General features: G+C 40.9%; 1 long non-coding RNA gene across 1 annotated transcript; it reads left to right on the forward strand.

Annotated features, from left to right (window-relative positions):
- The first annotated feature begins 2,417 nt into the window (after window positions 1-2,417).
- LOC102114940 (uncharacterized) lies at window positions 2,418-27,723 on the forward strand. Its single transcript, XR_006689652.2, has 4 exons — window positions 2,418-2,529; window positions 4,580-4,676; window positions 22,359-22,484; window positions 27,419-27,723. It is a non-coding gene; the product is annotated as an uncharacterized lncRNA (long non-coding RNA).

Below are 27,723 nucleotides of genomic sequence, written 5' to 3' on the forward strand. Positions count from 1 at the left end.
AATAAAGAACTTTTCTACATTCTGTAATTTTATGAAAACCTTCTAAAATTTTACACTTAACCTACACATACTAAATTCAAAGGCAATTCAAACACTCAACTAAGTTTTTATAGAAACAATTCTCTTCTTGCACTCATCTTACACTTATATTGGTTTATATAATGCTTGATTAAATTACGTAAGTAAAGGAACACATAGAACCAGGACAAATGCATTTGGAAACAAGTGCAATTGACTCTTGGTAAGCAGAAAACTTAATTGGAATTGCCTGCTACAAAGGTGTCTATAGTTGCAAATTTCCAGCATGTTTTGGCCATCAATCAGTGTGTTTTGTAGAGGAAACGGAGAGCACTGGTTTTTCTGGTAAACTGGTTAAATAGCATTTGGTTAAGAAAACTTGCACTGTACTTTATTCTAGATATATGAAACAGGGTTTTAGAAAGCTAAAGTTAAATGGATACTGGTGTTTAAATATTTACTTTACAAAGTTGCTCCCTTTTAAGGCATCAAGCTCTGTTTTTGAATGTTAAATTTCCGGATATATATTATTTTTCCACTATGCACAGAGCAGTGGTAACAGCCAAGCTGGATAGAAAGATTTCTTCCTTGTGGCTTAACTACAATTATGTTTTATTATGTTAAAAATACATACATCTTATGCAATCCTGTGCAGTCAAATCTCAGAAGTGAAAGAATGGGAGAAAGCTAATCTGAGGTTGTAAAATAAATAGATTTTGAAAGCAAAGAAATGCTGTTTTAGGGATAGCCTATACTAACCTTAATTTTTGTTTCTAATAGAGAACCTCATTGATATGATGGTAATGTATCAATTGAATAAGAAGTATGTCCTATAGTTAACCATGCTCAATAAGTATTTACCATATGAATGATTGAAGTATGTGGCTGCTTTAAGAATGTTAAAATTATTTTAAAATCTCCATTGCTACAATGTTTTAAATGTTAATCTTCTTAGTAAATTATTACATTTCTTAAAAATGGTTTCCTGGAACAATGGTTTCAGAGTGTGGCACCCGGTATTTTGTTTTCCTGAAAAGCACATTGTAATGTGTGGTGGAATGATTAAGAGCATGGATTCTGGAGTCAAACTGAGTTTATATTCCAGTTCTACCACTTAATAACTTTGAATATTGGACAAATAGTTTGACTTCAGTTTTCTCATCTGAAAGTGGGTATATTAACAATTCCTGCCTCATAGAGTTGTTATGAGCATTAAATGTAGAAGATAATATGTGTTAATAATAGATTAACTGTTAATCCACGGAATTGTCTTTTCATCTTTGTCAATAGTTTCTCATATTTGTGTGAGTCTATTTTTAGACTGTCAATTATTTTCTACTGACATAGGTGTCTCTATGCTAATATCACACTGTCTTGATAACTAGCTTTACAAGAAGTCTTGAAATTAGGTACTGGTCTGTCTTGGTAATGTTCAATGTGCACTTGAAAAGAACGTGTGTCTTCTGTAAATGGAGTGTTCTCTGAATGTCAGTTATGTTAATCTGGTTGACAATGTCAAGTCTTGCAAATTAGGGGTTTAGGGGTCTGCACATGTTTTCTGTGAAGGGCCAGATACTAAATATTTTCAGTTTTGTGCTATACATTCTGTCACAACTACGCCAGTCTGCAGCTGTAGCCAGACAATGCATAAATGGATGTGGCCATATTAGATTCACAATGAGCTGGATTTGGACCAAAGGTATGTAGTTTGCTGACCATGTTCTAAGGCCTTACTGATTTCCAGTCAACTTGTTCTATCCATTATTGAGAGATGACTGTTACAGTCAGCAACTATAATTATAAATCTGTCTCTTTCTCCTTTTAGTTCTATCAGTTTTTGCTTTAAGTCAGCAAGCTCTGTTTTTGTTTATGTATTTTTAAACTCTGTTACTAGGTGCATAACTGTTTAGGATTGTGGCTGGGTGCGGTGGCTCACGCCTGTAATCCCAGCACTTTGGGAGACCAAGGTGGGCAGATCACCTGAGGTCAGGAGTTTGAGACCATCCTGGCCGGCATAGTGAAACCCCCGTCTCTACTAAAAATACAAAAAAAAAAGAAAAAAAAAAATAGCCGGGCGTGGTAGAAGGCACCTCTAATCCCAGCTACTCAGGAGGTTGAGGCAGGAAAACTACTTGAACCTGGGAGGCAGGGGTTGCAGTGAACCAAGATCACACCACTGCACTCCAGCCTGGGCAACTGAGCAAGACTCCGTCTAAAAAAAAACAAAGAAAAAACCCCACAAAGAATTGTTATACCCTCTTCATCAATTTACTGCTTTAGAATTATGAAAGACCTTTTTATCATTTTGATCTGAAATCTACTTTTTCTAATATGAATACAGCTACTCCAGCTTTCTTTTGATTAGTGTGAACATGGTATATCTTTTCCTGTACTTTCTCAGAGTAGTCTGTTCTCAGGCCAAGCTTGCTTCCTACTCTGCCATAAGGTGAGCCACCTCTACCTGCCTGGAGATCAACCTGCGGTCATCCAGTTCCACCAGTGCCTGGCTGGGTAAGTGTAATTTACTCTGGCAAGAATTAGAAAACTATTGTGACTGCTTATTTAATTTCACAGCCCCTACACTAGCTTTAATCTGTAATAAAACAGACAGACTTCAGTGTCTATATTTCTATCCTTTCAGCATTTTGGAGGAAAAGAAAAAGTGTTTTGATTTGTTTGCTAAAACCTCTGCAGGCGAGTAGTATGTGAAGGGAATATTGCATAGACACTAGCTTTTGTTATCTCATGAAGCACTGATTCTGAATACTCTGTGTGCCCCTTGGTTATTGAAAAGAGGCAGAGCATCTTCATGTTGTCAAACTTGGCTGCAGCCAAAGTGTAAAAATTTTGCTTTCTATTAGCAAGTTATTTTTGCAACAGACATTCTTACATTTAGTTACTAAGTAAGACAACATCATCTCCCGATTCCGGTGTTGGGCTATATCACTGGGTCTCACTGTGCCTCTGACTCTCACCCTGCTCAAACCTCACCCTCAGAGATCCAGGAGGGATATGAGGGGCAGTATTGAAGTGAAGTCTGGGGGAGGGGAGAGCTTGAGGAATAGAGTCAGAAGGTGTGTGGTGAGGAATAGAGTCAGAAGGTGTGTGATTCATCTTCCCTGTTAAGAAGAAATACTAGAAAGTTCTATGGTTTGTTTTCCTGGATTTGTTAAAATGAAGAATCCTTGAGTCCAAAAGCCAAAACAGCTTGTCAGACATGTCACATATCTTTAAGCACAAGTTGGCTGGACCAGTTTCCCTACATCACTCTCTGTCCTTGTCACTTGACCACAAAGTCACATCTTGCAGTCTGGGTAATCATGCACACTGAACACTTCCTAGAGATGGTTCTAAAAACTATTTGGCGGGGAAGAACAGACCAAATATCCAGAGGTGGTAACAAGGCCCCAGCCTCCCTGGAGAACACTCGTAACACCGACCCAGTCCTCTTCCCAGGCCTGTTCTCCAAAAGGCAGCGATCTTTTATGCCATAGATATTTATTTCAGGGCCTACTGAGGTTCATTTCTTCAGACACTTCTATGGAATTTCCAAGAATTCATGCAACTTGTAAAATTATGAAACTTCTCATCTAGGTGCTTCCCCTCAGCTTCATTACGCAAGTAACTATTCTACGTTTTGTGTTTACGCTTCTTTGGGATTATTTAAATATTTAAATATCCAGCTGTGTAGAAATTCAAATATCTCTTAATGAGGCAAACTTCTAAGCAGAGACTTCACGTCAGTGTTAACTGCTTTCCAACTGCAAATGATGTGAAAGTTTCCCTGAACTAATGGCTGGCTGACTCGATGGAAGATGTCACCTTTAAGTTCCCTGAAAAGAAAAAGTCCTCCGAGCTTGTCCAAGGCCAAGCACACCTCACACCTTTACAGCATGAGGAGATATCAACCTGTTCAATGTGGTTAAAGGGAAAACAGTGAAACCTGAGTTGACAAGAGGAGAGGAACATCCACAAAAGGGGAATGAGCACAGAGAGAAATCAGTCAGAACCTCAGTGGGTGTCACACTTTATAAAACGTTAACTAGCTCTTCCTCTGACATTATGAATCTGATATGATTTGCAGAGACAGTAGGGAAAAATGAACAGAAAATTTATTCTAGCCTAACATTCTTCTCTTCCATTTAGCAAGTGTCTTATTACTAAAGTTTATTTCTCTCAAAACTTGGTCTCTGTGGCCAATTGGTTTTGTTCTGTCCCATGGCACCAATCAGGCTCTTAACCTGACCCTGCGCTCTGGCACTCAGGGACCAAAGAAGAAGGAATGATGTGTGCTCCCAGCAAATATTTGTGTGTAGATTCCAGTAAAGCAGTTCAGAGAAGGGTCTTGTGAAAATGGGGCTGGAGAGGATTGTCTTGATGTGAGAAAGGTAGCATGCATAGGGTGGCTGTTGGATACCAGTGTTTTCCAAAAACAAATGGTGTAATGGAACCATCAAAGGACAATGCTGAACTCAACTCCTTCTTGAAGTCGTAGGAGGTGGGACGTTTGTGTCTTGAAAGATTACATTAAGCCTGTTGTCTATTCCTTCTCTCCTTCCAGAGCTATAAGTTGGTGCTGTTTGCCAGGGTTGATGTCTGCAGAGGGCCAGGGGAATTCCAAGCGAGGGAAGCAAGGAGAGCTTCTTGGACTCCTCAAGGTAACAAACCTCGTGAGATACTTGAGGATCTCTGGTTCCCATTCTAGTACCTGCAGCATTAAAGAGCCAACAAGGACTTAGGACAGAAGCCCATGTCAGGAATAAAGCACGTAAAATAGACTCAAAATTTGTCTGTGCGAAACCTCTTAGGAATGGAGTATATATCTGCTTAATGAAGGAGAACCCATCCATATACTTAGGAGGTGGAACACCAATATATGAGAGTTCTCAACCTATGGAAACTCTAAAAGTGCTCCTAAATTTGAATTCCCTCCCTTCCACTCTGGCCGAGACTTGGCCCCTAGGAAAATAGCAAAGTGCAAAGGTGTTGACTCTCGTCAGTTAATAAGTCCACTAGTGTTTCTGCATTACTCACTGTTAGTCACCAGGCATTCACTAAGCATCCACTGTGAGCATGAACAGGACTACAGGCTGTTAGTTTGTGTCATTTGCTGATGTGTCTGCCCTCTTCAACTGCTCCTACTTCCAATGTCTGTGTCATATTTTGTATCTCCTGACAATGCAGCTGGGTTGGGTACTAACAAAGAAGGCCAGAATGAGCTCAAGGGTATTGCATTATTGTTGGAAGAGTGTTCCCATTAATAAAAGCTGGTATTGTGTAATGTCATTCACATATTACTGTACATGAGATGATGCAATGTAATGCTGGCCTTTGATTCACCCAGAGCTTAATGGGAGAATGAGACTGGTCATTCCAAATCCCTGAATTTTTACCACTGAGAATCATAAAATATTAGAGCTGGAAGGGACTTTAGAGAATAGCTCACCCAACCTCCTTTGTTTTACCAATGGGGAATCTGAGGCTTATGTTATTCTTTGTTGAATGTACCAACTGGAATCTGGCCAAAGTGCCTGTTTCTACTCACAAATGTAACGTTTGGAAACAGACTGGGTCCTGTGCCATCTGCTACCATCCTTGGTAGACTAGAAGACTAGGAATCCAGAATAGTTCCAAACTGTCTAATGCACTTCATCTACAATATTAGCATCCCGGTTCCAGAAATTCTCTCCCTGAGGGTACTCGTATGTGGCACAAAGGTAGGGAAAATAAAAATAATTCTTGTTTTCTTATAATTTCATCTGATTCATCACTGCATCAAGGTGAGCTTGCTAATCTTAGATCTCAGATCTCCAGGGCATGGGCCCAGCCCTCTTTGTTTGATACAGAGCTATGAAGGCTGTCCAGCTTTGGTAACAATCTCAATGGCATGTTTTTGTTGGACCATTTAAAAAATGACATAGTCCCCATTGGAGCTTGCACCTGTGAGTTTGCCTACCTTCTGCTGTATCTCCTTAATAGGGGAGGCAGGTAGTCTACCTGTTTAGAATGAGTTCAGGCTACACAGTCTATACAGCATCAAGATATGGAATGTGCAGTTCACAATTCGCTTTTGCCTGAATTATTTGTGTAATTGTGGAATGGGTTAGAAAGGGCATTTTAAAGAGTTATTCTTGGCTGTGGTAGGCTTTGTTCAGTGGAAACACGTTTGGCTCTATGTGAATTGGCCTAACAGAGAAGTCATGGACAACATCCTCTTTCTTAGGAAAGCTTTCAACTGGAGAGTACTGCAAAAATCTTGGGGACACAGAGCCAAATGAAGCTGTTGACCCAGGGTTGGCCATCACAAGTGTTTTGTAGCCAAGGAAAAATTTGCCTAGGATCAAGATGCTTAGCAGGACTCCTGAGAGTGCCAGAAAAGAGACTGGAAATTAGTAGAAGTTGCTTCTGTCTTTGAGAAGGGCCCTTCTATGTTTACATAATACCGAGTTTTTGAAATAGAAACCCCTGGCCAGAAAGTTAGAGACCAAGAGAAGAAATAGAAATTAAATGAAATTCTTCCTTCGGCCTCCCCCTCATCTCTGTAAAAATAGACAGAGACTTCCTTTTCCACTTACAGATGGGGAGGGCGCTGCTTTGCAGTTAGAGCTGAGTTGTGAGGTTGAGGCAAGCTGGGTTGGTGTTGGCAACTCAGAATTACCATCTCTTCGAGTTGAAACCCATACCCCAAAGGGTCTTTGGATTGGGAAATAGTGCAACCTCCCCATGCATAGGAGTAGGAGGCACTCCATTTAACTCTAGAACACCATTTTTTTGGCAAGCCTAGCATTTAGGCTTAACTTAGCTATACCCTTCTCCTACTTTATCAGAAGCTGGACATTGAAACTTATCCCTGGCACCTGCTAGAGAGAGAGCAAGGAGTATCAGAATGGTCTTTTGAAGGATCTGGTATGTTCAAGAGACAAATACACAATTTTGTTTTCATTTATTCACTTGCTTAATAGGCATTTATTCAACTTCTGCCTCTCCTAATCTGTGTGATTTGCCATGTTTGTGGAGAATGGAATATGAAATGACTGAGTCTTGGCCATCCACGATCACTAGGCAGAGAGATAAGACAGACCCACAAATAATGATAATAAGCAGTGAAATGTAACAAGCTCCTCAAGAAAGATGGAATGAAAAGTTATAGAAATTGAGATTAGAGGAGGACCTAGCTGAGCTGAGGAGGGCAGGGAAGGCTTCATGGTGGAAGTGACAGCAGGAATGATGAAGAGTAGCATTCCAGGTGGTGAACTACACATGCAAAGGCATTAAGGCCACAAAGCATGGAGGTATGTTTGGAAAATAATGAGGCCTCTAGTTGGAGGTAATGTAGAGGATGAGTTGAGGGTACTAGGAACTAAGACTGAATGGGAGCTTTGAAATGCTAGGAGAAGAATCTGGAACATAAGGTAGGAGAACAATGAAGAATCACTGAAGATTTCACAGAATGAAAACAAACTATTCTGTAGAAAAATTTATCTGGTAGATGGGTTTAGAAGGCGAGATAAGAAAGAGGAGGTAATTCAAGAAGCAATTAAAACAGTCTGAGCTATAGACAATGAAAGGAAGAGGAGTGGGAGAGTGAGAGAAATAGGAAAAGGCAGTGGAAACACAATGCGAAGGCAGAGAGGAGACACTGTGGCACTAACGTGGCAGCTGATCAGATGTGGGGTAGGTAAGGTAGAACACCTGTCAAAGATGACTGAGAATTTTTAGCTTTGTTGTAATTCCCCGGTGGGTAATGATCTCAACTGTTTCTGTTTAGGGAGAAGGGTTTAAGAGAAAACTGATTGCTAGGATGAATTTGTCCAGGGCTTATACCTGGGTAATATAATGGTCTCCAAAGGAGTAGCCTCAGAAAATATATTGAGGGCTACACTGTGATGGAACTTTCTTGAGGGTGACAGATACAGAGAATGTGAAAGGCAGAAAATACCTGCTTTCAGTGAGCTTACAGTTGGAGAAGCAAGAATAGCACAAAGGAATAATGCCACACTCTATAAGAAAGAATGTAATGAATGGCTTAATTATGTATTCAAGATTGTGAATTATATAGACATTTAGAAGCAAAAAAGAGCGATGAAACAGGTGGGGCTTCTTGGAGGAAATGTTACATAAGGTGTTGGGATTTGGAGGGAAGGAAGAGAGAAGTAGGAGAACAACACAAATAAAGGCAGAGTGCTGGGGGTGGACAGTGGTGTTCATGAGGGACTGAACAGACTACCTGGACATCTCTTCTACAGGAACTTAGAAAAGTTCTCAGTCATCCGAGGGGTATGAAGGGTGCAGGAGAAAACAAACATTGAGCAAGATTCATAGTAGGAGCATGCAAATATTATGCACTACTCATATCAGTGGTGCATAATATTTGCATGCTCCTATTGTGAATGTTGACTATTAATGTAACCGTGTAATATTACTCTTTTGGGGTGATGGGGGAAGGAAAGTTGGATGTGTATATATGAAAGAGCAAAATTCCTATCTTCTTTGGCAGGGAACCAATAAATAATGCTTAAAATTAATACATCAAGAAATGGCATTGTAAGCACACCTACAAACATAGAAATGCCTAGGGGAGGCAAAAGATGCATGAGATGAGGGCGGTTGCCTCTGGGGCAGGAGGATTGGGTTAAAGGGGGCAGAGGGCTGCAAATTTTAATTATATGATGTGGACTTAAAAACTCTCTAAGTATAGTGTTATAGTTTTTGAGAAAAAGAATGAAATTTTAAAATGATCATCTGATTTCATCCTGAGGTGATGATTGGAGTGCATTAGTAAGACAGGACACCTGGGCCCACTGTGCTGCCTTTGATGGGGAGCCTAGGATGATTTCCTGGGAAGGTCCAAGGCTGTCTCAGCCAAGCTTGCTCCCTGATTTTTCCACCTTCCTGGGGGGGTCCTCCAAACTCAGCTGTCTCAGGCCCCTTTCCTTTTAAAACACTGCCTTAGCTTTCCATCTGGGTTCTTCCCTCCACCTTGTCCAAGGCAGCCTGGACGGCAGTGTCCACAGCACCTCACTTCGTTGATGGAAAGAAGCTCCAAACTTTCATTTCGTCATACTGCAAATTATTAACAGGATGTTTCCTGTTCATGTTTATTAACAATGTACTAATAAAAATGATAACTGTGAGAAAGGGATAAAGTTTCATCTATCTTACAGAGTTCTTACCCTCATGGTCTCGGGCTGTGGTTCCTAATTCATTGTCTTTTTTTAATGATCTGGTCTGGACTTGATTGTCCCATTTTTATTCCAGTTGGCTTATCCAGCCAAGAAAAGAAAAAAAACAAAATCCTGGGCAAGAACCGTTAAGTGTCACAAGTGGATGATTTGCATTTCTGGGGATCCCCCAGATAGGGGAAACCTATTTAAGTGAATGCTTGTTCTATAAAAGAATTGTTCTTCTCTCTCCAGACTAAAAATAATCATCAGAGTTCTCAGTTTATTTTGAACATATCTTCCTCCAAGCTTCTCAACTTCCTCTACTCAACCCCCCTCCAAAAGAGAAAAATAAAGTTCTTTAGCCTCTCCAGATCTGGGGGAAGGCAGCAGCAAAGGTACATTAAAGTAGCAGACTTGGAAATTCATCTCAGCTCTGCATCTTTATCAGGGAGCCTTCCCGGGCCTACAGCCAGGTCAGAGCTGTGTCATCAATCTGAGTAGGAAATCCGTGAAAGATAATTTCACCTACCCTGGTCTTCATCATTCCCCAAGAGCCCTTTCCTTTATTTTTTTATTTTTTACTTTTTAGCATTTTTTTATATTATACTTTAAGTTCTAGGGTACATGTGCACAACGTGCAGGTTTGTTATATATGTATACATGTGCCATGTTGGTGTGCTGCACCCATTAACTTGTCATTTACATTAGGTACATCTCCTAATGCTATCCCTCCCCCTTACCCCCACCCCATGACAGGCCTCAGTGTGTGATGTTCCCCTTCCTGTGTCCAGGTGTTTTCATTGTTCAGTTCCCACCTATGAGTGAGAACATGTGGTGTTTGGTTTTCTGTCCTTGTGATAGTTTGCTCAGAATGATGGTTTCCAGCTTCATCCATGTCCCTACAAAGGACATGAACTCATCCTTTTTTATGGCTGCATAGTATTCCATGGTGTATATGTGCCACATTTTCTTAATCCAGTCTATCACTGATGGACATTTGGGTTGGTTCCAAGTCTTTGCTATTGTGAATAGTGCCACAATAAACACACGTGTGCGTGTGTCTTTATAGCAGCATGATTTGTAATCCTTTGGGTATATATCCAGTAATGGAATGGCTGGGTCAAACGGTATTTCTAGTTCTAGATCCTTGAGGAATCGCCATACTATCTTCTGCAATGGTTGAACTAGTTTACAGTCCCACCAACAGTGTGAAAGTGTTCCTATTTCTCCACATCCTCTCCAGCACCTGTTGTTTCCTGACTTTTTAATGATTACTATTCTAACTGGTGTGAGATGGTATCTCACTGTGGTTTTGATTTGCATTTCGCTGATAGCCAGTGATGATGAGCATTTTTTCATGTGTCTGTTGGCTGCATAAATGTCTTCTTTTGAGAAGTGTCTGTTCATATCCTTTGCCCACTTTTTGATGGGGTTGTTTGCTTTTTTCTTGTAAATTTGTTTGAGTTCTTTATAGATTCTGGATATTAGCCCTTTGTCAGATGAGTAGATTGCAAACATTTTCTCCCATTCTGTAGGTTGCCTGTTCACTCTGATGCTGGTTTCTTTTGCTGTGCAGAAGCTCTTTACTTTAATTAGATCCCATTTGTCAATTTTGGCTTTTGTTGCTATTGCTTTTGGTGTTTTAGACATGAAGTCCTTGCCCATGCCTATGTCCTGAATGGTATTGCCGAGGTTTTCTTCTAGGGTTTTTATGGTTTTAGGTCTTTAATCCATCTTGAATTAATTTTTGTATAAGGTGTAAGGAAGGGATCCAGTTTTAACTTTCTACATATGGCTAGCCAGTTTTCCCAGCACCATTTATTAAATAGGGAATCCTTTCCCCATTTCTTGTTTTTGTCAGGTTTGTCAAAGATCAGATGGTTGTAGATGTGTGGTATTATTTCTGAGGGCTCTGTTCTGTTCCATTGGTGTATATCTCTGTTTTGGTACCAGTACCATGCTGTTTTGGTTACTGTAGCCTTTAGTGTAGTTTGAAGTCAGGTAGCATGATGCCTCCAGCTTTGTTCTTTTGGCTTAGGATTGTATTGGCAATGCGGGCCCTTTTTTGGTTCCATATGAACTTTAAAGTAGTTTTTTCCAATTCTGTGAAGAAAGTCATTGGTAGCTTGATGGGGACGGCATTGAATCTATAAATTACCTTGGGCAGTATGACGATTTTCACGATATTCATTCTTCCTATCCATGAGCATGGAATGTTCTTCCATTTGTTAGTGTCCTCTTTTATTTCATTGAGCAGTGGTTTCTAGTTCTCCTTGAAGAGGTCCTTCACATCCCTTGTAAGTTGGATTCCTAGGTATTTTATTCTCTTTGAAGCAATTGTGAATGAGAGTTCACTCATGATTTGGCTCTCTGTTTGTCTGTTATTGGTGTATAAGAATGCTTGTGATTGCACATTGATTTTGTATCCTGAGACTGCTGAAGTTGCTTATCAGCTTAAGGAGATTTTGGACTGAGACGATGGAGTTTTTCTAAATATACAATCATGTCATCTGCAAACAGGCACAATTTGACTTCCTCTTTTCCTAATTGAATACCCTTTATTTCTTTCTCCTGCCTGATTGCCCTAGCCAGAACTTCCAACACTATGTCAAATAGGAGTGGTGAGAGAGGGCATCCCTGTCTTGTGCCAGTTTTCAAAGGAAGGGGGAGTCCTCTCTAACTCATTTTATGAGGACAGCATCATCCCGATACCAAAGCCTGGCAGAGACACAACAAAAAAAGAGAATTTTAGACCAATATCCCTGATGAACATCGATGCAAAAATCCTCAATAAAATACTAGCAAACCGAATCTAGTAGCATATCAAAAAGCTTATCCACCATGATCAAGTGGGCTTCATCCCTGGGATGCAAGGCTGGTTCAACATATGCAAATCAATAAATGTAATCCATCATATAAACAGAACCAAAGACAAAAACCACATGATTATCTCAATAGATGCAGAAAAGGCCTTTGACAAAATTCAACGGTCTTTTATGCTAAAAACTCTCAATAAATTCAATATTGATGGGACGTTATCTCAAAATAATAAGAGCTATTTATGACAAACCCACAGCCAATATCATACTGGATGGGCAAAAACTGGAAGCATTCCCTTTTAAAACCAGCCCTTTCCTTTAAAAAGTCCCTGCTCTTAATCCTAGGTTTCTGCTGGGAAAGCAAAAGGTTTTCTTTCTGTCTTTCCTCTCCCTCTTCCTTCGTTTAGAGCAACACAGCTCCAACTCCTTGCTCTGGGGCATTCCAGTTAACAAAGAACCTTTGTCTCCAGCAGATCCTCAGAAATGGGGCCTTCTGATAGGCTGGCTTGTTAGTGATCGAAAGCCCCAGGCACTCAGGTGGCCCAATGTCTTAGTTATCTAGCTTTTTCATAGCCAACGATCAGTGATAAATGGTACATAAATATTCAGCAATAACCAATAAAAGCCCACACTGATTTCTCAGTCACTGGGAAACGCCCCCTCCCCCATTTCTGAATAGCATCCGCTTTTATCTCAAAAAGATGCCAACAGTTTAGGAAACGAACTTTGTTAGTGCTCTCAGGCTAGGACTCTGGCCGCATCCTGGGCCCCTTAGGACCTGCACAGAAAAGCTTGAGGGAGTTAGGACACAGTCTTCTCATCTCTCCCGGGATTGCAAGCATTTTTGTTTTGTTTGTTTTCCAGGTCTTCTGTAGAGTGAGTGAAGGAAGCAGGGAAAGGGGTCCCAGCACAATGGCCAGCCCTCCAAAGGCTCTGGGCCCCACATGGGGACCGAATGTGGAGTGAGGTAGCAGTGAGAAGGGGAGACATCCTGGCTACCTAGGTGGTCCCTTGCTTCTTGTAGCTTTCTAATCATTTGTAGCTGGTTCTGGCAGCACCCAGAGCAGAACAGTGGGAGGAACTGGGAACTACTATAGGTGGCGGAGGGAGTGGGACAAGGGTTGAAACCCTATCTGCTGGCTACCGTGCCCACTACCTGGGTGACAGGATCAATCATACTCCAAGCCTCAGCATCATGCAATCGACCCGGGTAACAAACCTGTACGTGTACCCTCTGAATCTAGAATAAAAGTTAAAATTATATGTAAAAAAAGGATTATGTTTTTCTAGTCTAGGTGGATGATCAGATGGCTTCTCTCTTTCCTAACAGCATTTACGGCCCTTCAACATGGGGTGAGACACTGGTCTGAGAAGAACTTTGTTAATTGTATCTCCTAGGAGCACTCTGAACTATTTAGTCTCCATTCCCAGAGTGAAACACACAAACCCTCTTTGGATTGCCATCTTTCCCCTCCCTTTCAGCCCGGATTCCTAGGAGTTAGCATTCGCATTTTTCGCATTTGGGAGAAACTATCTGCCCCTTGTGGAGAAGCTCTTGCCTCCTTGAAGAGAAAAACCCAATTTTATCCCTTCTGAACCATTGCAAGGTTTCTGCCAGTTGTATAAACTACAAATATCTTAGAAATGTTAGCCGGGAAGTTTTTTTGTGTGTGTGTGTGTATTTTTTTTTTTTTTTTTTTTAATTTCCCAGCAGTTTACACAGTTTTGAGAACAGTAGTTTTGTTTCCACAAGCTCATGTTTGGAGATTCAGAAGCTCTTGGCTATCAATCATACTACTTTATTCCCAAGTCTGTCCACAATGTTGAGGCTTCAGAGTTCCTTCTGAGTTACTCTGGACTAAATTTCATCAGGCACCCACTACCTCTTCAACATCTTTGTACCTAGTCTTCTCCTTCTCCTTAGGAAATGTCTTGACTTCAGCTTATTTTTCTCATAAGCAATGGGAAGTATCCCTGGTGCCTCAGAGAGGAAAAGAGAAAGCCAAACTCCTTTAGCCTTGTGCACAGAAACTGAAGTTTTAGGGGAATAGTTGGGTAGGTTTTTTTTTTTTTAATGGGCCATTGGCTTTTGTCTCTCTTGAGTCTTGTCTCTTTGCCATCTTTGTCTTCTCTCCTTCCATCCTCAGCAGAGTTCCTGAAAGTCTAACTAAACTTAGCCCCTTATGGCTGGGTAATTTGGAGAAATGTTGCCTTCTGTCATTTTACTTTTGTGAAATAAATGGGCTCAGTGAATAACTGGTATATTCTAAGTGATACATTAATTTTATTCTCTTTGTCTTTGTTTTCTCCTCTTTTCTTCTTCTTCTTCCTTTAAAAAAACCCTTTTGTTCCTTTAAGAAAAAAGACATATTTAGGAAGTGTTCTGGCCTACCAATTGCTTAGTATTTATTTAAAGGCTGAACTAACAGGATTAATGCTATAGATTCATGACCACAAATATGGGTTAGTTAGTAGCTGTGTGTTGAAGAGAACCATGCTCAAATTCTAGCATGATTCCTATAGCTTCATGAACTTGGGCAAATTAATTAACTTCTCAGAGCCTCAGGATTTTTATCATTAAATGGAGAATAAGAACGTGCTTCATAAAATTGAAGGTAAAATTACATAGTGTGTGTAGCACAAAGCCTGACACATTGCAAGCGCTCAATCAGTGGTACCTGTGGTGTCAAGTGGATAGACGTCTTTTAAAATTTTCCATGGGAATTTAAAAAATCGTAACATTCTTCCCCTGTCCAGTTAGCATCTTTCTGACTCACATTCACAGCAAGTGATGTATTCTGAAGGAATACAGAGTCATTTTGAAATTAGCTTAAGCAAAACTTTCATAAAGAAGTCATTTCTAGTCATCTTCAAAGTGTGGACATTTGTGTGTGTGTGTGTGTGTGTACGCACACACTACTCTAGATAAATTTCTAATACCTAGAAAGTTCTTTATAGTACTTCTTCGCTTTCTAAAATGGATAACAGAGAATTTATTCAATTGTTCCTTCTTCCATGAAATCTTTCACTACACCCTGGAAAACCTGATCAGCTTTGAAACTCTGTACAGCCCTCGGGAAAGATGCTATTTTTCTTACTAGTATTTCTTAGTGATTTACATTGTTCCTCTTCTCTACTACATTTTAAGTTCCTTGAGGGCAGTGCCTTTCTCTGCTTAGTGCTTTCCATGGCACCTAGCAGAGTCTCATGTGAAGTAAGGTAGAGATCAGTTCAGGATTAAGAGCCTGGACTCTAGAGTCAGACATGCTCTTAGGTCCAGTCCCACTACTTTTTGACTTCTTGAGCAGCCTTACTTAATCTCTTCTGAGTCTCAGTTTCTACTTTTGTCAAATTGAAGTGTTGGGAGTTGTTACAAGCATCAAATGAGCGCATGTGTGTGTGTGTGTGTGTGTGTGTGTGTGTGTGTGTGTGTATATATATATATATATACACCCAATTCCTGGAATATAATGAGAAATGAATGAAATTGTAGCTACTTCTAATTATCACTATTATTCATGTGCTAAATATATGCTTGTATGTTGGATGAATGGACAGATAGATGGATGGATGTCATTCTCTATAGCTGTAGCCAGCAGACCTTGCAATGAATTATAAAAGTATTCCCCCAACATTCTCATCTACCAGGACTCCAAACTGGAATTACCATTGGGGATTTCCATATTTTTAAAGCTCCGCCTCCACTCTCAGTTTTGTTCTGATCTTCCCTGTGATACTTGAGTTTGCTTCTGAGATCTGATACCTGACACTTCCTCTCTTTTCTGTAGTGAAAGCCCATCTTTTGCTGATAGACTATTGCCAATAGCAATATTATTTCTAGAAGGATAATCCTTATCTTGATGGCTACTTTCTAACATAAACAGAGAAGAGAAATTAAAAAAACACCATTTCCACACCAGGTAGTGGAGAGATAAACAAAGATGTGAGTAGTCGCTATGGTAGGAGAGTGCTTTTGCACGCTCAATTACCTGCCTGAGCTGTTGGCCTGCTTCCTGGCTGCTTTTCTTTGCATTGCTTGACCTTTAGACTGATGCTATTAAAATACATACCCAGTGCCACGTAAATGGTTTTCAATGCCTGGCTGCTTAGAGAAAACTCATTGACATGCAGCATACAGTTACTTATGCATGTGAAAAAAAGAGATTAAGAGTCCTTTTTGACACCAGCTTGCTAGGATCACATTTTGTTGTGGCCCCTCTATAGATTACTGACCTCCCTCTGGGTTTTTGGCCTCAAATGACACTATAGCACCTGATATCTCCTTCTTTAGCTACCAGGTATGAAGGTGTGTCTGTGGCTAAGAGGTTCTCTGCCCTGAGATCAGTCCCAGGCTCGTTACTGAGTCACTAGTGGATGGAAACAGTAGCCTGATTTTCATTTACACTTCTGTGATAGTCTAGATTCATCTGTGTCTTTCACCTTTCTCTTGATTTCATTTGAATCCAGATACTAGAGTGCCTACTTTAAGAATACGGAACTCTTCCCCACCCTGCTTATTCACTCTTACCATTCTCTCCCTAGAAAAGGAAACAAGACTATAAATCTGATACGGATTCCGATCCTAAAAAAATCAGCATGAGGGTCCAGATGGATAAGAAAGCCCCTGTGAGTTGAACTGTAGCACTTTGGTGTTCACAGAATGATTCGTCATTCATCCATTTATGTACATTTTATATAACAAGTTCATCTTCATGCATTTGTTTTCATTTAGGTCAAACCTTAGGAGGAAACAGAAAGGAGTAGAAGAGATGTTCTTGCTTCCTGACAAGATAGATTATTATAAAGTAGAACATAAAGAGAACGGGAAAGATATTAAGAACATGACAGTGGAGAGCTAGTTATGTTCCATAGGAGAGATGACATTTGAACTGGGTCCTGAAGCAGAGAAAAGGGTTGGGTGCCTAGAAATAGTGGATAAAGACATTTGACCTGAAAGAACAGTGTCTGTCATATCAACATTGCTGTTGAGGACTAGCTCCTGCATATCTCCCATCTTCCATGAAAAGGGGGCATTGAACTAACTTTAGAGTCAGTTTACAACCATTGGTTTTACAGTCATGAAATAGATGAATAATAACAAAGGTAAGAGAGATGCTATCTTCATTCTTGTGAGCTTCTACAAGGCTGTTCTTGGCATAAACAAAGTTATGAAAGCCATTTCATCCAGCCTCATGCCATTAGGTAAAGATGAATTCAGCACTTGGGGGCATCTTGTTGCCAGTAGGCCAGGATACCTCTAGTACTCCATGATGCATTTCTTCATGTGTTCTGATTCTAGATGCTAAGGCAGGGATGACAAGACATGGAGAAGGCTTGCCTCTGTGAGTCTCCATACTCACCTCCAGCTACTCTCCCACTTGCTCCCAAGACTCCAGCCACACTGTCCTTCCAGAAGGCCCATCTCAGGCCTTCACATCACTATTGTCTCTACCTGGAATCCGCTTTCCTCCAGTTATTGCTTGGCAAACTCCTACCCATCCTTCAAGTCTGCGAAAATGGATGGGACCAGATCTGGTTGCTCTATGGTGCCTATACTATTCCTTCATAACCAAATTGTAATGGAAGTGTTTAGGTGTTGAAATATTTTCTCTGTCTCCCCTATAAGTTCCATGAAGTCAGGGATTGTTAGTTTTGTTCACTTCAGTTTTTTTGAAACCTAGCACAGGGCTAAGTGTACAGTATATATGTAATAAACTTCATCGAATGTTGAATGAATTAATGCATTTGGAGATCTTACAATCGTAATGGCTAGTCAAACCATGCGCAAAATGAGTTAGTTAATTATGGAGACATTTCAAACGTTGGAGTAAAAATTGACATCATTGGCAATCCCAAGTTAGAGAGATTGTGATGGTCTTTACAGAGTGCTTTGCTCTAAACTAGTCCCCTAAAGTTATAAAGTATTGAAAGAGGCCAGAAACAATAGCTGCTTGTCTCTCATCTGTGGATACTGGGAATATTCTTTCAGATGACTTTCTAAGCTCTAGAGCTGGAGAAAGCACCCGGAGTGAGACATCATTATTGTCAGTCATTCATCTCACTTCCCTTCCTTCCTTCCTTCCTTCCTTCCTTCCTTCCTTCCTTCCTTCCTTCCTTCCTTCCTTCCTTCCTTCCTTCCTTCCTTCCTTCCTTCCTTCTCTTTCTTTCTCTCTCTCTCTTTCTTTACTTTTCATGAGAAAGGGTCTCACTTTTATGCCCATGATGGAGTGCAGTAGCATGATCATGGCTCACTGCAACCTCGACTTCCTGATCTTTCAGGTGATCCTCTTACCTCAGCTTCTTGAGTAGCTGGAACTGCAGGCATACACCACCACACCCAGCAAATTTTTGTATTTTTTTGTAGAGTCAGGGTTTCACCATGTTATCTAGGCTGGTTTCAAACTCCTGGGCTCAAGCAGTCCTCTTGCCTTGGCCTCCCAAACTGTTGGGATTACAGGCGTGAACCACTGCACCTGGCCAACTTTTCTTATTTTCTTCTATCTTTATTTGTCTCATTTTTTTCTATATCTACTTTCTCTCCTGCCACTGTACTCTGTGGCCCCAAGAACATGGCTTGGTTATGGTGTTCCAATCTAAACAGGAACCAATTCTTGCTCTAGAGGAAGTAAGGATTTCATGCTAAAACCCAGAAGGTGGTTCAACTTCAGGTCACAGGTCTTGGCATAGGAGGGTGCCATTTGGGCTGATAGCATAAACGTAATGGAATAAATAGTTAGACCATGGTTCTTCCAAGCATCATTTTCCACTCCTCCTCTGCTTCAAGAACCTCATCCTGTTTGTTCATAGTTGATTAAACCTTGTATTCTCTCTTCCATATCTTGACGGCCAGTTCAAGCCTCAGCATCTGCTTTCTGAATTATTGCAGTAGTCATCCACATTGTCTCCTAGATTCTAGGAGTTGTCATTTCCAAAGCATAAGTTGTATCTTCCTGTCTAACTCAACATTTATGATACCTTTTATTGCTCGTATGAATTCCCAGCCTCTTAGCAAGCATTGATACTTTTGTCTTTTTACAAGTTGTCTCTCAATTCTCTTCCATCTCTAACCCCATCCAATCCTCCCCAAAATGCACAGTATTCCAGTCCCCTGGACTCTGATGATGATCCCTGTCTGACTCCGTTTTATGTTTCCGTGGCTTTGCACACACTGTTCTCATTGTTGAGAGACTTGTCCTTGCTGAGCTTAGATGTTCCCTCTTCTGAATGCCTCTTCCTGATCCTCAGAGTCAGAATTATAAATTCTCTCCTCTGTACTCCCAGGCAAGTTTGCTTGTAAGTCATTTGCAGTTTGCCTTGTTTTGCAGTGAAGAGTTTGTATCTCTTTCTGGCACTGCCTATGAGCTCCTGCAAAAGCAGAAACCGTGTTTGATTTGTACAACCTCTATGTGATCACGATTTTCCAGGGAAGTTACTTTTTTCTCCTGTCTTACTGCTCATATAAGTACACCCATGCCTGTCAGACCATACATCTCTTCCGAAAATATGGGCACAGCTTTTATTCATCTTTGTATATGTCCTTTTACAGAAAATGGTCAGAAATAGTGTGTCGAATTGAATGAACTAAGTGACTCCTTACGAAGTACGTTCCCCCATGGTTCTATGATTCAGTTAGGAAAAATATACTTATGTCTTGGACTAGCTTTTTCTCCAGATGTCCTGGCAGCTGGGGAAAGTTGGAAAGAAAACAAACAAACAAACAAAAAACACCTATCCATAAAGAATAATGGAGATTGAGGTTTGAGGTGAGGAAGAAGGAATTCAATGAATGAAATCAGAACCATTAAACTTTTAAGGTGCCTGCCCCCCTGCTTGTTGTATCATTGTGTCAACACATAGCAACAGTTTCCTATCTTTGCCAACAAGGCCTTACAATATTACCTTTCATGATGAAAAACAACAGCTGTAACACAGCCTGAGAACAACACTGCTTCTGTATTGAAAGCCCAGTTCTTAGGAGCTCTAATCACTTCTAAGATAGCATCTCTCCAATTCTCAGAATATTCCTCAAAGGGAAGGAGGAGGCTTGTATTGTTATAGGCTCTATTTTGCATACAGTAAAAACAAGGCAAGAGGAGGTTAAATGATTTGTCCTTGGTCATGTGTGAGTCAGAGACTGAGCCAGCCAGAGAAGTTTCTTCACTTCCAGGCCATTGTTCTATCTTGATATTGGCAGCTAACTCTCTCCCTCCATCCTTGTAACTGGTAGGGACAAACTACCAAGGGAGTGACAATTGGGCTTTTACTTCCACAAATATAAATGTTGGCCACTGACCAAGAGAGTTCACATATAACAAGTGTAAGGGGAGTTGAATGTCTGTAGTTTTGTGTGTATTCCTTCAGTCAACAGATACCTTTGGAGGACTTGTGTGTGTCAGGCATTTTGCTATCCACTGGGGATGTGGAGTTGAGCCTGAGAGTCATTGTTCCTGCCTTCAAAGAGCATCCACTCTAGAGGGATCACAAACATTAAATAGAGAAAGAAACAAAAACAACTATCACAATGAATCAGTCATCTTTGAGCAGGCTGGGGCCATCCATTAAAAAGGTTCCTAGCCTTTTTTTATTCTCTATCTCTCAGCAGGATATTTGAGACCCATTGCAATCTATCTTCAAAATATCTTCCATCTCCATTGGCCTCCAGTAGTTCTCTCTTCCCTCCAATAAACAGAGTGCTCCAGCCCTACTAGACTCTGCCATTCCTGGACCACTCAGTTTTAAGTTTCTGTGGCTTTGCTGAAATGGGCTGAGAGACCTTAGGCTTCTTAGACTGGAAATGAGGGTGTGGGGAGAATGGAGTGGAGGCTGGAGCCATGCCTAAAGAGAGGTGAAGCCACTAAAATGCTTGGCCAGTGAACATGTGTCCCATAAGTGAAAGGTTGAGAAGATGGCTATTACAATGTCTATTGCTGTGGTTAAGCACCTTCACACATTTTAGTTAGTGTAGAGGAGAGAGTACTGGATTAGGAGACTGGGTACCTGGACTGTAGTCCTACCTAGATCTTGGCTAAGTCACAGTATGTCTTTAACCTCAATATTCTCTTTGGTCACATTAGCAGATGGGATTAGGTGCTCTCTGAGGGCTTCAAAATAAGGGTGTACCTATGACTCTTCAACCTGATTTCATATGTGTGTGTGTGTGTGTGTGTGTGTGTGTGTGTGAATGTAGTGGCATAGGGTGATAAGATAGGGGAGAATAATTTTTAAAACGGGACCAGCTCTTAAGAACTACTGGTTTCTTCCAACTATGCATAAAACCAGTGCCAAGGTGGGGTTATATATTTATATTTGTGTTTCCACATCAGTTACATTATACCCAGCCCAGAATACAATGTATTCTCTCCATTGTAAACACTTTTGGATTCAGCTAGTTCTATAGCCTTCCCAGACCCTGAAGACCTTGCATGGGGAAAAGACTTCTCCTGTACCCTCTGAGGTTCTGTGCTTGGGCCTGAGAATTAAACTGACTAAAGACAGATTAACAGGAGAAAAGCATACAAATCTTTTTTGATGTTAACATTTTTACATGCCTTTATATATAGGAAATGAAGTTCCAGCCGAGTGCAGTGGCCCACACCTGTAATCCCAGCACTTTGGGAGGTGGGAGGTCAGAGGTGGGTGGCGGGAGGATCTCTTGAGTCCAGGAGTTTGAGACCAGCCTGGGTGACATAGTGAGACCTTGTCCCTACAAAAACCAAAAAATTAGCTAATTAGCTGGACATGATGGTGCCTGCCTGTGGTCTCAGCTACCTGGGAGGCTGAGACAGGAGAATTGCTTGAGCCCAGGATGCAGAGGCTGCAGTGAGTTGTGATCATACCAATGCGCTCAGCTTGGGCAACAGAGTGAGACCCTGTCTCAAAAAAAAAAAAAGAAAAAAAAGACATAAAGACCCAAAAAAGAGAGATCGGTCTGAGAGCTTATTTACAATTTTAATAATAATAAAAAAAACAGTGAATTATGAAGATCTGACAAGACAAAGGAAAAAGGGATTTGGGCTGGGGTGGTAAATTGTAAGAAAGTGATGAGGAAATAATGGAGGAACTAATGGAACATAAGGGTTATTTTGGTAGGTTTGTTTATACAGATTAATCCCATTCCACCCCCCACCCCATAATAAGAATGTTCTCCTCTTTCTAGCAAAAGAGAAGGCACCATTGTCATGGGAAGTTTAGTTCTTTCTTTAGGTAAAAAGGGAAAGGCCAGAGAGTCATTCTTGCATCTGCTGTTTTTTAGTTGCCTTCAGCTCAAAATACCTAATATGCCAAAGTGGCGTCTTTTGGGATGGCATGTACTGATTTCCTTCAACTTTTCTTTGTTTCTTTCTTTCTGGGTCCTCAGTTCTACCAGGAGGCAGTGCTATGGTGTGCCCAACCCTCCCAGAGGCCTAAGTGGCCACCCTCCTGGGAATGCCCAAAGCATCTGCTATTTAGGACTTGGTTACAGAGCGCCATCAGCTTCCCCAAGGTAAGCCAGCATTGACTTCCAGGCCATTTAATTTACATCTTAATTTTGCTCATTGCTCATTTCTGAAGCGGGAGTCCATTTCCTGGGCTTTTCCAGCTCTCAGATACAAACAGATCCAGTCTTTAGTTTCACTCCTAAGATAGGAGACTTATTTCACAACACCAGTGGCCCAGCACAGCCTGATTTCTAAAGCAGAGACATGCATACTGCACACTTGCCAGTATTAGGTTCCTGCAACCAGTTGGGCAAGAGAATCTGTCAGTGACTCCTCTAAACTAATGCTTAGAGGGTTTCAAATCAGTGGGAGGAGTTTTACAGAAACTGTAATGCAGCCAACATTTACATGTCTTCAGGTATGTAAAATCTACATTTTTCTTACATATGGAGCATTTATTTCTAGTTATGCTTTCCAATTGTGCCATTCATTTCTTTTAATCAGGTTTAAGGATATGTCCTCAGTAGTAGATCAGAACCAGGCAGAAACGATGTGTCAAAAATATTTTCTTGGTTAGTAATTGGTGAGACAGGGCCTTATGATTTCCAATTATGGAGCCGTAGAAACTAAGTCATCCTTCTTTGAGCTCTGCCATGGTCATTTCCAGACCCAGGAAGGGAATGACACAGAAATGGCACTGGTTTTGGCAGCATTATTGACACCTTACCTTCAGGCCCTGAAATCAAAATCCCATCTCAAGAATGTTGTTTACTGTTTTTTGTTTTTGTTTTTGTTTTTGTTTTGGGTAGACGGGAAGATTTTAGTTGGGGTTATTGCATCTTTTATCCATCACAATGAGCTTTGTATTCTGCATTTGCCCCAGTCCCCTCAGTTGGTTGCTTTGTACGGAGGTCATGGATCTGGAGCTGTGGGACCCTCACTGAGCCACCTTTAAATGCATATTTCTGTTCCTTGTGAATAGGTCTGTTTTAAAATGGGACAAAATTTGCTCCAGAAGAAGAGTAAAATTGTTGGTTGATACAAGGTTTTAGACATATGTAGGCAGCAATTTATTCATACCACGTCTGACTATTTATTATTATATTGGGTTTGGAGGTCTGAGTGTGTGTTTGTATTGCCCAGTGGGGAATATGTGCAAAGAAGAAGGCTTTCTTGGCCAGTAGCAGCTAACAAAAAGCATTTTGGTCTTGGGTCCTTAATTATTAGGGACTAGCATGCCAAGGCTGACTTTTTATTAGCATGTCTCTTTTCCTTTAGGAAAAAGTTTTAAAACAGACTACCCAAAGGTCTTCCAATTGCTAGTTCAAGAGATGACTTGTGTTTGAATTTGGCCAATTAACATGACAATGTCAATGTCAAGATCCATTTCCAGAGGAAAGAGTCGTTCTTTGAAAGGCAGTTCTTGAGGGTGTCCAAGCTGAGAGGCAGCTTCTCCTCTGGGACTATTTGGATTTTATATTCCCGAGCCAAAAAAACATTCTTTCGCATTGGCTGACAAAATGGGTTTCAGAACAGGAGTTTCTAAAGCTGCAGTGGAAACTTTAATTATGCAGGTCCTGTCAAAATCCATCTGCTAATTCAACTGTTTCTGGGTAAGGTACTTTTTATTTTTCCAGCAGTATTACTGGATGACTCTCTGATAGGAATATGAAATTAACTTTCTTCATAGGCAAGCTTTAGTTTTTATTCTTTTCAGCATTAGGAATATTTTCTTCACAGGGCTTATTTGCTTTGTAGCTGATTTGGTAAAGGCACCTGATGACTTTAGAGCCGAGAGACCGAAGGTGTCCTTTAAGGAGATGCTATTGGAGGTTTCAGTGTGGTGTGACTTTGTGATTGACTAGTGGCCATGACTTAGAAATAAAGCCTTTCTGTAATTTGTAAGGGGAGAGGGGCATCAAAAGTTGTTCTGGTTTGTGCAAGACCCAAATGTTCAGCATGCTTATGGGCAAATCTGTGGTCTTAACCTTTTCAATATGCCTCATCGAAACAGTTGGAAACCCCTGTATTAAGCAAGACTTCTATTTATGATGAGCATCCATGGATTTGTTTTTGTGAAGGGATTGGGCAGGAGTTTGAGGTGGTTGCTAAATGTATAAATATTGAATGTGCCAGCATCTGGGTCATTTCAGCTTAAATATCAGACAGTGAGGCTTATGCAAGCAGCTGACTTAGTGAAACTATCTGTTATTTTAGGGTGCTTGCCTGGATAACAAGCTATAGGACAAAACCAGAATTTTTATAACCAGCAATGTCATGTGCATTTCAAGCAGAGATTAAGAAAAACACTTTTGCTAATGAGTTTCAGTTTCAGGAAAACCTCAGTGAAAATATATGTGAGAAAATGGACTTACGAGTGGTGATAGTCTTACATCGAGTTGGGGTCTGCAGCCAAAAGGGCTTTTAAATATAGACTTCTCTTCACCAATTAAAATAAAGAACTCTACTAATTTTACTAGGTCTTCAAACCAAGGAAATTTCATGGCAAGTTGAGAAAACAGTTCTCTGGGACCTCAAAATTGGGAGACAAAAATATTTTGCAGGGCTACTTCTGTGTAATGAGTACAACTGTGATAGAGTCATCCAGATGATCGGAAACACTTGCTTTCCTGAGCCTGGTGTAGCATGGTTTGCAGTTAATTCAGAGCAGCCCTTGCTTTTTAATTTGCCCAGTTTTTCAACCCTTGACTCATCTTTCTCCCAAAGGATAAATGTGTGGAGTGAGAGCTTGTTGCCAGGCCTTACCTTACACTTTTCTCTGCAGTCTGGCAGCTGTGCCTGCTATTTTGTCCTCACCTGCTATGGAGTTGTGCCTGCTGTTGTCCTCACCTGCTGTGGAGACTTGGAGAGTGTGTGGCTGCCTGTTGTTTTAAAACTCTGGTTCCTTCCTCACCAGACAGGGCTTGAGTCTTCTCCAGCCATACTAGACGTGTCTTGGAGACTATTCTAGTTCTCCACCCACCTTATTTCAGTTTTCAGGTCCTCAAAGAGAACAGGAGATGTCCTGATTATTTTCTTCTAGGGACAATTTTACCAAGAGATGTAGGCCACCAAGTTAACCTCTCTGTGCCTGAATTCTGCCTGTCAGCTGTGCTGATCTTAAAGGAACACAGACTCTTTTAAATCATTTCTAGATCTTCAGTGTGCTTATTAGCGATTGATGGTGTTTTATTAAAAATGTACACTTTTGGGTTCTACTCACAAATTCTAGCATGGAGCCTAGGAATCGATATACTCAATAGTATCCATTGGTGATTCTGATGCTATGGTCCTAGGACCAAGTCTGAGAAACATTAATGTTTTAAAAAGTGTATATGGCAAGAACTAAGTGAGCAAGTGGGTCCAAACTTCCTTATTTTTACAGCTGTAGAAATTGAGCTTAAACACAATGATAAGCCCTCAGCTAATCAGTGACAGGTTATCCTCTAGACTTCAGGATTAAAACCAGGTCTCCTGAGTTCTAGTTTACAAAACTCCAAGTCATGAGGTAAGATACAACAACACAGACCTGAAACAGCTCAGGGTTAGTGGGATCAAGTAATGTGGCTGCCTTGGCTCCGTCATGGGAATTTGAGGATGTCACTGAAATGCAACAATACGAGGCCTGCAGATTATTTCCTGAATTATCTGAAAGGGTCTTTGTGGAGTCTGTCAAGTCCAAATCTGCATTTGTTTCTTAAAATCCACCGTATAATATCCCTGCCACGTAGGCATCCATTTTGTTAAAGGTTACTCTCTTCGAAGGTTTCTTGGGATGCTCCCAACCACGCCAATCCCCTTTCCCCTGTCCACTTCCTAACAACTCTGATCCCATATGATTAACTCTATATTGGGCTGGAAATCTCTCCTCCACACCTGTGCCTTCTACCCAGTTCTGGGCCTACTTTCAAAAGAGATACAATACAAGTCTAATTGGTCTTCCACCTGACCGTGATCATGCCTTCTAGCTAAACATTCTTTTGTCAAGGTTGAACAACCCAAGATCCTTTGGCCATGTTTTGTATAACTTGGTTTTTAACACTCTCTTTTTTGTGATTGTTTTGCTCTGCATGCAGTCTGTTTTGTCATCTTTTATATTAAAATATAGCAACTGGAACAGACCCAGTACTCAATGTGGTTTGACTCGTTCAAAATTCATTACTTCTAAGATACTTTGTGCCTAACCATAAATACATTACATTATCATTTTGAGTGAACCAGTGACATTCAACTCACTATTAAAAATCCCATGTCTTTTCACAAGTGCTGCTAAAATCATGCATCTCTCACCTAGTATTTGAGTTGATGATTTTTTTTTTACCCGTGTGTTTTATTTAACATTGATCCCAGTTAATCTTGCTGGAGTCACCCCACTGTCCTAGACTATTGACATCTTTTTAAAATTCTGATTTTGTCATTAGTCTGAGATTACTTGATTTTATTTATTTAATTATTCATTCCACAAACGTTTATTGAAAACCTGCTATAATATGCCAGTCATGGTACTGGATATAAAATGGTGAGCAAGGTAGTCATATCCCTTCTGTCGTGGAATTTACAGTTGAATGAGGAAAACAAACCAGTCACCAACAATATGAGCAGTACCTGTGATGATGAGGGTGGTGTGGCATGTGTGGGCACACGTGGAAGGGTGACCCAGGGGTGAACATCTTGTCAAGTTTTGAGGGTGGTGGTCAGAGAAAGCTTCTTTGTGGAAGTGACCTCTAAGTTGAGATGCAAGAGATGTGGCATTAGAGAAAGAAGAGTGTTCCAGGTGGGGCAATCCCATGATCCAAGGACCAGAGACAAAAGAACGCACAGCCTGGGGGAGGGGCTATGGGTACTTGTGGGTGGGACTGACAGAGCAAGATGCTAGGAGAAGGGGCTCAACTCCTCAGAGGGGAATGGGGAGCACGTGTGAGAGTTTAGATTGTCTGGAATGTTGATAAAAAGGCGAGAGAGCAATGTCTGAGACTGACACCAGCCCATTCTTCAGCAGTCTGTGGGAAAGACAGCTTGTCACAATGCCAGTCTCTGCATTTCTCCATCCTGCCCACCAGAGTATCCTGAAAGACTTGGCAAATATCTTGCTGAACATCAGATACACCATGTCTCCTGATCAAGCAGACTAATACCCTTATTAAAAAGAAAATGTGGTTGGCCTTTGTCTGGCCTGACTTGGCTGGGTGCTGGCCACCTAGGACCGATGTTTGATTTCCTGTGCCACCCGACAGACCTTGAGATAGTCCTTGCTCTCTGCACTAGAGAAGCAGCCAGTGAAAAGGAAGATGGGCATCCTAAAAT

Source organism: Macaca fascicularis, chromosome 9 (assembly GCF_037993035.2).
Source record: "Macaca fascicularis isolate 582-1 chromosome 9, T2T-MFA8v1.1".
Lineage (NCBI taxonomy): Eukaryota > Metazoa > Chordata > Mammalia > Primates > Cercopithecidae > Macaca > Macaca fascicularis.